At 43.4% G+C, this 10,869-nt stretch overlaps 1 non-coding gene across 1 annotated transcript; it reads right to left on the bottom strand.

Annotated features, from left to right (window-relative positions):
• Positions 1-10,543: 10,543 nt before the first annotated feature.
• On the bottom strand, positions 10,544-10,650 carry LOC130042630 (U6 spliceosomal RNA). The gene has a single exon (XR_008795283.1). It is a non-coding gene; the product is annotated as a U6 spliceosomal RNA (small nuclear RNA).
• Positions 10,651-10,869: the final 219 nt, after the last annotated feature.

The raw sequence follows: 10,869 nt of genomic DNA, 5'->3' as shown, positions 1-10,869 counted from the left end.
TGGGCATTCCAGTTGATATCCAGCATGTACTGTGAGAAATATCCCGCCTGTCTAAAATGCATAGATTTAGAGCCTCAAAGACAGGAGAAAAAGGAGGCTTTAATAGCAACTATTGATTTTTTCAATTTGTTTTTATTTTTATTTTATTTTAAAAAAGCTGTTCAACAATAGTTGACTATGAAAGATAGCCCCATGACAATTGGGCCCTAGCAAAGCAAGTCCCAGCCCATATCCCGTCCTGCAGCTGCAGCAGGCTAGCAACACCAAGTACCCCCAACTCCTCCTTGCACCTGGAATTCGCCAGATAAGGCCACAAGGCCTGAGAAGGCCTAATGAGGCATCTCTTTGTCCTGGAATGGCCTAACAAGGCCCAACACCAAGTACTCCCATCTCCTCCTTGCACCTGGAATTCACCAGATAAGGCCACAAGGTTGGAGAAGGCCTAATGAAAAGGCCTAATTGACTGCCCGTTGGGAGGGCCTGGTGACAGGTACAGAAGAGAGTGGCTGGTGCTGATGGCTTGTTGCAAAATGACTGGCTGCCTGCGTGCAGCATCTAATGTGATAATTCAAATGTATTGGGTGACTTGTGCGTGGGCTTTTCTGAAATGCTCGGGAAGATGCCCTATAAAAAGGCCCCTTTGAAGAGGCTCGGGGCTCTCAGTCACTGACGGTTTGTGGTCATACTGTGAGCCTGAGCATGCTTGAATAAACCTCTTGCTTTTGCATGGACTTGGACTCTCAGAGTTTTCCTTGACAGGTGAGGCTGTCCTGAGCTCGGACCCTAACAGACTACAATTAATATTCAAACACCAATCCCAACATTGTGCACCTTCTCACCACCATAAGAGGAAAGTTTGTGAAGATTGGTATATTTCATCCTGAAGCCATTTAAGTAAGTCCTTGTATAAAAGATTGCAAGCATGTACAGTTATACCCAAACAAATGTGTGCTACTTTTTGGTACATCAGTGGGCTAGAGCATAAGAGGTCGTGCAGCTGTGAATTCGGCCTCATGCTCCAGGTTGTTCTATGTCACATTCTTCCATGAGCTTTATTTCATAATCTCTGGGTTTTGACCATTGATGAGATTATATGGCACCAGAGGCAGTTTGTTGTGTGACTACCAAGACACTGGAAAACTGGGGAGCTGGGGGGAGGAGGCCCAGACCCGTTCCAAGCAGGCTTGGAGATATCAGTCACGGGTCCAGAATACTGGATGTTTCTGCAAGTTCCCTCATAGTTGAGGCTCTTCCTAACCTGTGCAGAGAGGCCTTGAGCATGGATATGGTTGGATTCAGGAGGTTTCTGATTGCCTGGACTCTGCAGGGGTGGGGAGGGAAACTCAGCCTGTCCCCCTCGAGTGGCCAGGGTGAAGACAGCCTGGAGCAGGATCAGGATGTTCTATGTTGCACTCTCCTGAGAGCTTTATTTCATAGTCTCTGGATCTTGGCCATTGATGAGATTATATGGTGCCTAGAGTAGTTTGTCAACTATTGATTATGGTCTTTCAAGATTGGGTGGTTGCCAAGTAGGCAAACTCAGCAAACATGGGCAGCGGTTCTAACGCAATGTTAGTTCCTGGTCCTTTCTCCCATTTATTAGATACTATCAGGCCCATGTTCTAGGGATAACCATGTTTCATTACAGATGTAGCTACCAAATTTATAAAATTTGTAACTTACAATTTATAGTTCCTCCTTCTTGGGTTCCAGGACTAAAGACTGCATTTTAAAACCAAGCTAAATTTTCTCTAACAATAATCTTTAACGGTAGGATTTTCAATCAGTCTCTAGTGTCAGCACTTGAGGTCAAGTTTCTATTGCCCTGAATATGCTTCCCTATTCCTCTTACATGTACTGTGGCTGTTTGGTATCACTGAAGGGGAAGGGACATACCTTTAATATACCCATGTGCTAGAAAACAGCACCATAACTACATGTGAATTATTATAGTTGAAGCCCCCCTTCCCATTCCTGGGGGGAGATAGGCTGGCATGCTCCAAGCTTTGCCTTTGATTTCCTAGGTCTTCTGATTTTCTCCTCATCACAGTCCATTGAGAATTGCTAGGCTGAGGACGGGAAATAGCCCTACAACTAAGTCGAGTGAAGAAATAACACTTTCAACCTCCAGTTTTACCCAAATTTATTTTCCTATGTATCCTGGAAAACAAGAAGGCTAACCCAGGGTCTTTAATGAACATTTAGGTTACCACTGCAGTGACTTTGTTTTTTCCCAATATGGTGGCAAGACTTTAGCTTTCCTCTGTCAGGTACTGACAAAGAAGTCACGGCTGGCAGCTAAGGTCACTTGGCTAAAGTTACAGGTCAGTTATGGCTAGACCAGGGCAGAGGTAACTTCTACAGAGGCCTTTGTAGTAAGTGTGTGTAGAAGCCCTGCACCATATCTCATATCTCCACGCCAGCCTCCTGCTGAGACGAGATGTAAGAAAGACCAGGTCAAACAGTCATCAGACCAAAATATCTTTTTAAAAAACAATTTTTATTTCATTAAAGAACCGTGATTTACAAAGTTTTTGAAACGTCTAATGTTCTAGCATCAATTTCTCATCACCAGTGACCCAAAGTTCCCTCCCACCCCCACAAGCTGCCAGCTTACAGGTACATCAGAATGTTTGGTTGTTGTCATTTGTGTCTCATGTTTTTAGTGTTGTTGAATCTGTTTTGTGTCTGTAGCTACCCACCCCTCCACATTACTGATGTATCTCAGGCCATTGACCCCTGCTTACCCATTACTTCCTGTCTTCATCTTCTTTCTCTCTTCCCCCCACCCCCACCTCTCTTTCTTACCTTCTCTGTTCTCTTCCCTGTACTCTATAATCAAGGGCAATCTAGATATCCACTCTTTACCATATTTCATTCCTTATTCTTCCAGTTAATTTATATATCACAGATAAGTGAGATCATCCTATGATTTTCTTTCTTTTTCTGGCTTACTTCACTCACATGATATAATCCAGTTCCATTGAGGTTGCAGCAAATTGAATGATTGCTTCATTCTTTATAGCTGCATAATATTCCATTGTGTATAGTGTTCCATTGTGTATATGTACCACATCTTCATAATACATTCATTTTTATTGGACGACTAAGTTGATTCCATATTATAGCTATTTGTTTTAAGTGCTGCAATGAATAATGGTGTGGTGATGTCATCTTAGATGAATGTTTGTGTGTCCTGATGGTAGATTCCCAAAAGTGAAATAGCTGGGTCATATGGCAGCTCAATTTACTGAGAACTCTTCATACTTTCCACATTGGTTGAACATTCCTACCACCAGTGGATGAGAGTTCCTTTTTCACCTAACCAAAATAAGAAATTTATAATAAGAGATTGTAATCTCTTGATTGGCATTAACTTTTATATGTTAAATGGCTCCTGTGTAAGGTAAGGTATCTTTTCAAAATTCAAAATGCATTTATTATCTCTTACTCAGTGAGGATGTTGGAAATTACCATAGGGCAGTTAAAAACTCATACTTTGTCTCCTTTTAACTATTATTTCAATGTAAGTTTTTCCTTCCTTGAGAATGGTCCACTGTAGAGTATATAAACCCCAATTTGCTCTCAGGGATGGGGTCCCCATCAGTGAAGCAGATTTCTGTTAGCATCTTTCTCTTCCACAGCCCTAAACTTTCACTCTGTAAAATACTTTTTTTTTATTCATGAATCAGTGGTATTTTATGTTATTTAAAACATGTCTTGACTGAATAGATGGCAGGATAAAGAAGTTGTGGTACATACACACATAGAATACTACTCTTCTGTAAAAAATGATAAATCATACAATTAGCTGCTACCTGGCAGGATCTGGAGAGTATCATGCTGAGTGAAATTAGGAGAGATGTTGGATTGGTTTGTCCTTCCTCCCTTGCCTCAGGGAGTTTAGGTTATTGAGTTACCCTCATCACACAGCCCCAGTAGCACTCCCATTCCTCTTTATTAATCTTTAACTTATTCTTTGTTCTGCTTCCCCTCTCTGTTAATCACTATATCCCAAAATCAGACTCTGTGATTTGTAAAGTCAGATTCTTCTCAGGACTCTGGATTTTGTATATGCAACTGAAATATTTGCTTTTTTCTTTCCCTTATGTCCTTTTCACAGTTTACTCTAGAGCAGTGTCCTTTTTGTATAGACACAGGAAGATAGTTAATGCTGTGCTTCTGGGAGTTAATTGACTCAGAACAATATTTATTCCTGGGCATCTGTCATATTTACTCGACTTAAGCCTCAGTTGTCCTTAGTTCCTAGCACCCCAAAAGGAGGGTTCCAGTGAGGGTCTTGGATGGACTCAGGGCAAGCCGTAAGCTACCCAAGCATTGAAAAGGGACAAGCCATAAGCTATCCTGGGATCTAAAAGGGACAGGCCAACCACCATAAAATATAGTAAGTTATGAGTATGGTCATGGACAAACTTTGTCATCACCCAAAAATAAGGATCTGAATAAGGACCCTGCTAAGGTTAGCAAGACTAACTTGGCCTGAGGACTGTAGTCTGGGATATAAGAGAGATGTCTACAGGAGAGCCACCCCATCCTTTAAACTTAATAATCTTACAGTGTTCAGTTTCTCTTTATTTCAACTCATAAATATTTAATTACTCGAATTATAGGACGTAAGTTGATCAAAAATAAACTTCTGTATAAAACAAAATGGGAATAGGAAGAACCATCCCTTTGTTCAACATAGCAATTTTCCAATAATACAAACCTTAATAGTGATAGCACAGTGGGTAAGGCGTTTGCCTTGCATGCGGCCGACATGGCTGACCCGGGTTCTATTCCTCCGCCCCACTCGGAGAGCCGGGAAAACTACTGAGAGTATCTCGCCTGCATGGCAAAGCCTGGCAAGCTACCCATAACGTATTCAATATGCCAAAAATAGTAACAACATGTCTCACAATTTGTTGTGAGACATTCCTGGTGCCCACTTGAGCAAACAGATGAACAATAGGAGTACAGTGCTACAGTGCTACGGTGTTCATACAAAATGACTAGAAATATTAAGAAGTAAATTTAAGATGACCATTTAAATGGAAATAGACCAAGGAAAGGAGAAATATGCCCCTAGATGGTCTTCTTCCCTTGGGTGTATCTTCTTGCAAGATGAGATTTTGTCCTAGAAGAAGGTTCACCTGAGGGAAGGACCTTACATATATTGAGTATGCAATCACTACAAGTTGTATTGCTACCCCCAACTCTGGGGGCCTGGGTGAATAATGAAGGCTGTGAGATGGGGCATGAGGGAATGGGAATGAGGGCAGAGTGAGACTGGAATGAGGGACAGGGTGAAACTGGAATGGGGCATGGGGCGAAACTGAAATAGACACATAGGAAGAATGGAATGCATGAAGGAACATAGACTGTAATTTATGGCAATTAATCACCAACCATTTTGGTGGCCTTTTTTCCTCCCTCATGTGGTGGTATGCAGAGGCTGATTGGGATGGGGAGGCGACTCTTGACCACCAAAAGCAAGTGGTGAGTGCCCTCACTCACAGAGAGAGAGACACACACACAGAATGATCTCTCTCCTGATGGAATATAAAGACATGTAGTAGACATGATGGAATATAAAGACATGCAAATACCCAAGGGTCACAGAAATTGAGAACTGGTCTTAGTAGTAAGCTACCTTGGGGAGTGAAGAGGAGAGACACTGGCACAATGATCAGAGAAGTAGACATTCAGGTGAGGGGTTTGGTGCTAAACCGTGTCGTGCATGAAATGCTACTATTTATTAACAGCATAGTAAACCACTGTGCCTAAAGTAAAATCGAAACAAAATTCTCTTGACTATCTACCATTCTCAAAAGTCTAAAATTGAGACCAGAAAGATAGCACAGCACTTCAGGTACTTTCCTTGCACATAGCCCATCTGGATTTGATCTTGGCACCACATATAGGCCCCAGACACTGCCCAGGAGTAATCCCTGAGCACAGGTGGGTGTGTGGCCCCAAACAAAGCAAAACAAAAACCCCTCCAAAAATTAAAATTGATGACCCTTAACAACCGAATAAAAAGCCGAATTGGGAGACAATCAGAGTGTTTATTTGGGCATTAAAAGGGCACCATATAAACTCATTAACGACCATGATCCAGAGACTCACAAAAAATCTCGAAAAAGAGCAACAAGTGGCAGAGATGCATTTAACTCAAGCTGTATCATTCTATTTAAAATTTTGGAATTTCTGGAGTTACATCTCATACTCTATGCCACTGGTGCACCAACAGTAGCACACAAAGTAGAAGGCAACTGATCTTGATCTATCTATCTATATACATATATATATATACATACATACATATGTACACATATATATGTGTTCACAAGGCTCAACATGTAACAACATGTCAGTAATTTCTTTTTTTCTTTTTTTTTTTTGCTTTTTGGGTCACACCCGGAGATGCTCAGGGGTCACTCCTGGCTCATGCACTCAGGAATTGCCCCTGACGGTGCTCAGGGGACCATATGGGATGCTGGGAATCGAACCTGTGTTGGCCATGTTGGCTGCATGCAAGGCAAATGCCTCACTCGCTGTGCTATCGCTCCAGCCCCGTCAGTAATTTCTTATACAAGGCTTAACAGCTCCAAGATGAGATACAACAATCTTCATACATTTTCCTCTAAAAAGCCCTCTTTGGATCATTTTTAGTGAATTACTCTTAACAAACAATAAAAATAAATTATTGAGGATCTGCCTTTGGGGCAGGCTTGGGTAGTAGTGGTAAAATTGAAAATAATGGTGATGATAAGGTGTAATGGTGGTGGAATTGGTTTGGTGTTAGAATATTGAATACAATAAATTATTGCGAACAACCTTATAAAAATTAAAAATAAGAAAAAAAGAGTTGTAGAGGGGCAGGAGTGATAATATAGCGGGTAGGGAATTTGCCTTGCATGTAACTGACCCAGCTTTGATCCCCACATCCTATATGGTCCCTATATGGTCCCCCAAGCACCGCCAGGAGTGATTCCTGAGTGCAAAGCCAAGAGTAAACCTGGAGCACCCCTGGGTGTGACCTCAAAACAAAAATAAATAAATGAAAGAGTTGTAAAGCTCATATTCAGAGAGAGTCTGCAGAAGGCACAAAAGTGAGTTTTTATAAGGGAAAGAGAAAGATGAGGTCATAAATGATATGCTGATCAGGTGAAAGTCTCAGCATGGTCAAGAGGTAAAAGTAGATTAAAGTTCACTTTTTATCAGTCCTTTCAAAGAGGATATTCTTGCTCTTGTTTCTTCTTGGAATGTTGGTGGCCAGAGGCCTTACCCAGTTTAGGGAAGACAGACTGTAGATTTGGTATATCTGCAGTGGCTTCTTGCAGCTCTGTCTTATTTCATCTACAGTCCCTACCCTGCCAACCTGGGTTTGAGTCACAGAATCCCATATGGTACCCCAAGCACTGCGAGGAGAAATTCCTGAGTGCAGAGACAGGAATAACCCCTGTGCATCTCCATGTGTGACCCCCAAAAAATGAAATCTAAATTAGCTAGAATGCTACTAGGATGAACTTTAGAATGCTACTAGGATGAACTTCAGAATAAGAAGAATCACCAAGGTGAGAGAAAACCATTAATTATCACAAAGCACTGATCACCAAAATGCAACATATATACATATGTATATATATAACCACAAATATATTATCTCAACATGAGTAAAATTTTTTTTTTTTATGGAACACTTCAGACAGGTAGCGAGTGAAGAGCCGAGCCAGTGTATTGATGAGTACTGACGGCAGGTTCTTCAGGTGTTCAGGTCTGACCTTGTCTGGGCCGGGTGCTGTTTGCTTCTTTACTGACGAAATGGCGTGTCGGATTTCGGAAGGGAGAACGTTGGGAACGACATACCCATCCTGTGGAATTTGGTATGTCGGCAAGTGGACATGGCTATTGAAGAGATTTGAGTAGAAGTCATGGATAATCTTCTCCATTGCCGTTCTGGAGGATGTGATGGATCCATCAGGACGTCGGAGGGCAGTCATCTTGGTCTTATAGTTGGCGAAGGACAGGCGGGCGTTACGAATACTTTTCCCGGCTTCTGCCGCATCTACCAGTACTTCTGCTCTTCTCTCTTTGAGGTCTTCCTTGATCGCATCTCTGCACTGCTTTGCAAGCTCGGACGTTAGCTTGCGGTTGCCTGAGGCATGCGCCAAACCACGCTGGCGAATTAGCTCAAGAGTTTTCGAAGATAGGCGACTTTTTGTGGCTATCTCTCTCTTGGCGTTCCTCGCACATTCATGGAGGTGCTGAACCAGTCGATCGTATTCCTCGTCAATGTTGTCAACAATGGCATCTTCCCATGTTGCCGCAATAGTACCAAAGAGTTCCCAGTTGGTGGTCGTTCTGGGAGTTCTCTTTTTGAACTTTGCAGCCCTTTCTCCCCGCTCTGTGAAGTAGAATTTTGCACGAAGGAGACGGTGGTCCGATCCCGTTCGAAATTTTGGGACAACAGCGACATCAGTCAGGCAAAACCGTCGGTTGAATATGATGTGGTCTATTTCGTTGTGGAATCGTCCACCGGGAGACTCCCATGTCCATCGTTTAGATTCTGCCTTCTGGAACTGTGAGTTACCATGAATGGTCTTGGTCGACATGATGAACTCAGACAGTCTCTCACCCTGTTCGTTCCATTCTAGGCCATGGGTTCCGATGTGAAGTTCTTCAGCTGATCTTCTCGGTCCTATCTTGGCATTAAAATCACCCACAATGATCTTGTAGAAGGTGTGGTCTTCTTTATAGAACTTCTCTAGCTCCATGTAGAACTTCTCGATTTCTCTTTCATCATAATGAGATGTTGGTGCGTAGACAACGAAGATAGAAACTGCAGGCAGTGAGCCACATCTATTCAAATGTAAACGTCCGATTCGGGTTGTTAGGCATTCGAATGAATCAATGCTCTTGGCCAAGTTTGTGTTGACAAGGACACCGACGCCTCCAACACCTCTTTTATCGCATGTTCCGAGGAACAATTCTTCTCCAGTGTCGAAAACGGCATGGTGAGATTCGTGTCTTCTTGTCTCGGTCAGACCAATGATGTCGTACTTGATCATTCGCGCTTGTACCATCAGGTCCTCGATGGATGCATCTGATGCTAGCGTACGTGCATTGAAAGTACAGACGATCATTTTTGTCTTCCTTCGTTGTGGCAGCCTAGGTCGGCCTTGAGATTTTGTCGGCCTCTCCTTTCTCATCCTTCTCAGTGCTGCCATGTCGGTGAAGCCTTCAGGGTCAGGTGAATGAATCCTGAATAGGATTGGCAGAACACTAGATGAAGGACAACCATGTGAGCAAGCAGGGTTCCGCAAAGGATTCAGCACCATCGACCATATCCACACGATAACCAAACTCATTGAGGTTTCTCGGGAGTTCAAGATGCCGCTCTGCTTAACGTTCATTGATTTAAAGAAGGCCTTTGATTCTGTTGAGACGGAAGCGGTCATTGAAGCCCTAGCCAATCAGGGCATTCAAGCCCAATACATCAGGATCCTCCGTGAGCTGTATTGCGGATTCACTACCAGGATCTCACCATTCTACAAAGAAGTGATCGTTGATGTCAAGAGAGGGGTGCGGCAGGGTGATACCATTTCACCGAAACTCTTCAGTGCCACCCTCGAGAACATCATGCGACGACTGGAATGGGAAGGAATGGGAGTGAAGATAGATGGTCGGCAACTACACCACCTCCGCTTTGCTGATGACATTGTTTTAATAACACCAAACATCAGCCAAGCGGCACAAATGCTGGCCGACTTTGACCGTGAGTGTGGAAAGGTAGGACTACAGCTGAATCTTACGAAGACAATGTTTATGAGAAACAGCCTTGTTCCTGACGCCCCATTCGCTCTCAATGGAACGACCATCTCCGAATGCAACAGCTATGTATACCTAGGTCGAGAGGTCAACATGACAAATGACCTGGCACCCGAGCTGCGCAGGAGGAAGAGAGCGGCTTGGAACGCCTTCAAGAACGTCGAAGAAATAGCTAAGAGGACGAAGAACCTCCGGCTCCGGGCACATCTCTTTGATTCCACTGTTCTTCCTGCATTAACATATGCCTCAGAGACCTGGGCCCTACGCAAACAAGATGAGAACGCCATTCAGGTCTCCCAAAGAAGAATAGAAAGAGCTATGCTTGGAATATCACGTTTCACTCAAATGAGAGAACGAATCCGGAGTTCTGACATCCGTCGACGATCAAGGATCAGGGACGCTGTCTCATATGCCAAGGTGTCGAAAATCAGATGGGCTGGTGACGTAATGAGATTTAAAGACGACCGTTGGACTAGAGCTGTTACTGATTGGATTCCACGGGATGTCAAGAGACCGCGTGGCCGCCCACCTACCAGATGGTCAGACTTCTTTGTCAAGGTCATGAACGATCGGTTTGAGGCCCTCCATGTTCCCGGAGCGAAGAGATGCCATTGGGCTACACTAGCACGCGACAGGGACAAATGGAGACGTTACTGGCGCCCGCTCGAGCAAATCGACGACTAACGGGAAGTTAAGTGATTTAAGTGATTAAGTGATGGAACACTTCACGAATTTGCGTGTCATCCTTGTGCAGGGGCCATGCTAATCTTCTCTGTATCGTTCCAATTTTAGTATATGTGCTGCCGAAGCGAGCAAATCATGAGTAAAATTTTATGGAAGAGAAAAATGCTTTGATATCCAGAGCTGACACTTGAATCACCTTAGTAATCTCCAGAACCAGTGAACAAAACTAGTGGCCCAAACCATTGTTTCTCACCCTTCCAATGACTACAACTCCCTTTGGGCCTTGTTTCTTCTTGTGGCACCCTGTTCTATCAGTTGGTATTCTAACCTTGTCACAAGACTAGAGGCAAA

The sequence above is a fragment of the Sorex fumeus genome, unplaced genomic scaffold, assembly GCF_029834395.1.
Source record: "Sorex fumeus unplaced genomic scaffold, SorFum_2.1 ptg000106l, whole genome shotgun sequence".
In the NCBI taxonomy this organism is placed as follows: Eukaryota; Metazoa; Chordata; class Mammalia; order Eulipotyphla; family Soricidae; genus Sorex; species Sorex fumeus.
Note: the sequence above shows the minus strand (reverse complement) of the source record. Positions and strands in the feature narration are given on the sequence as shown.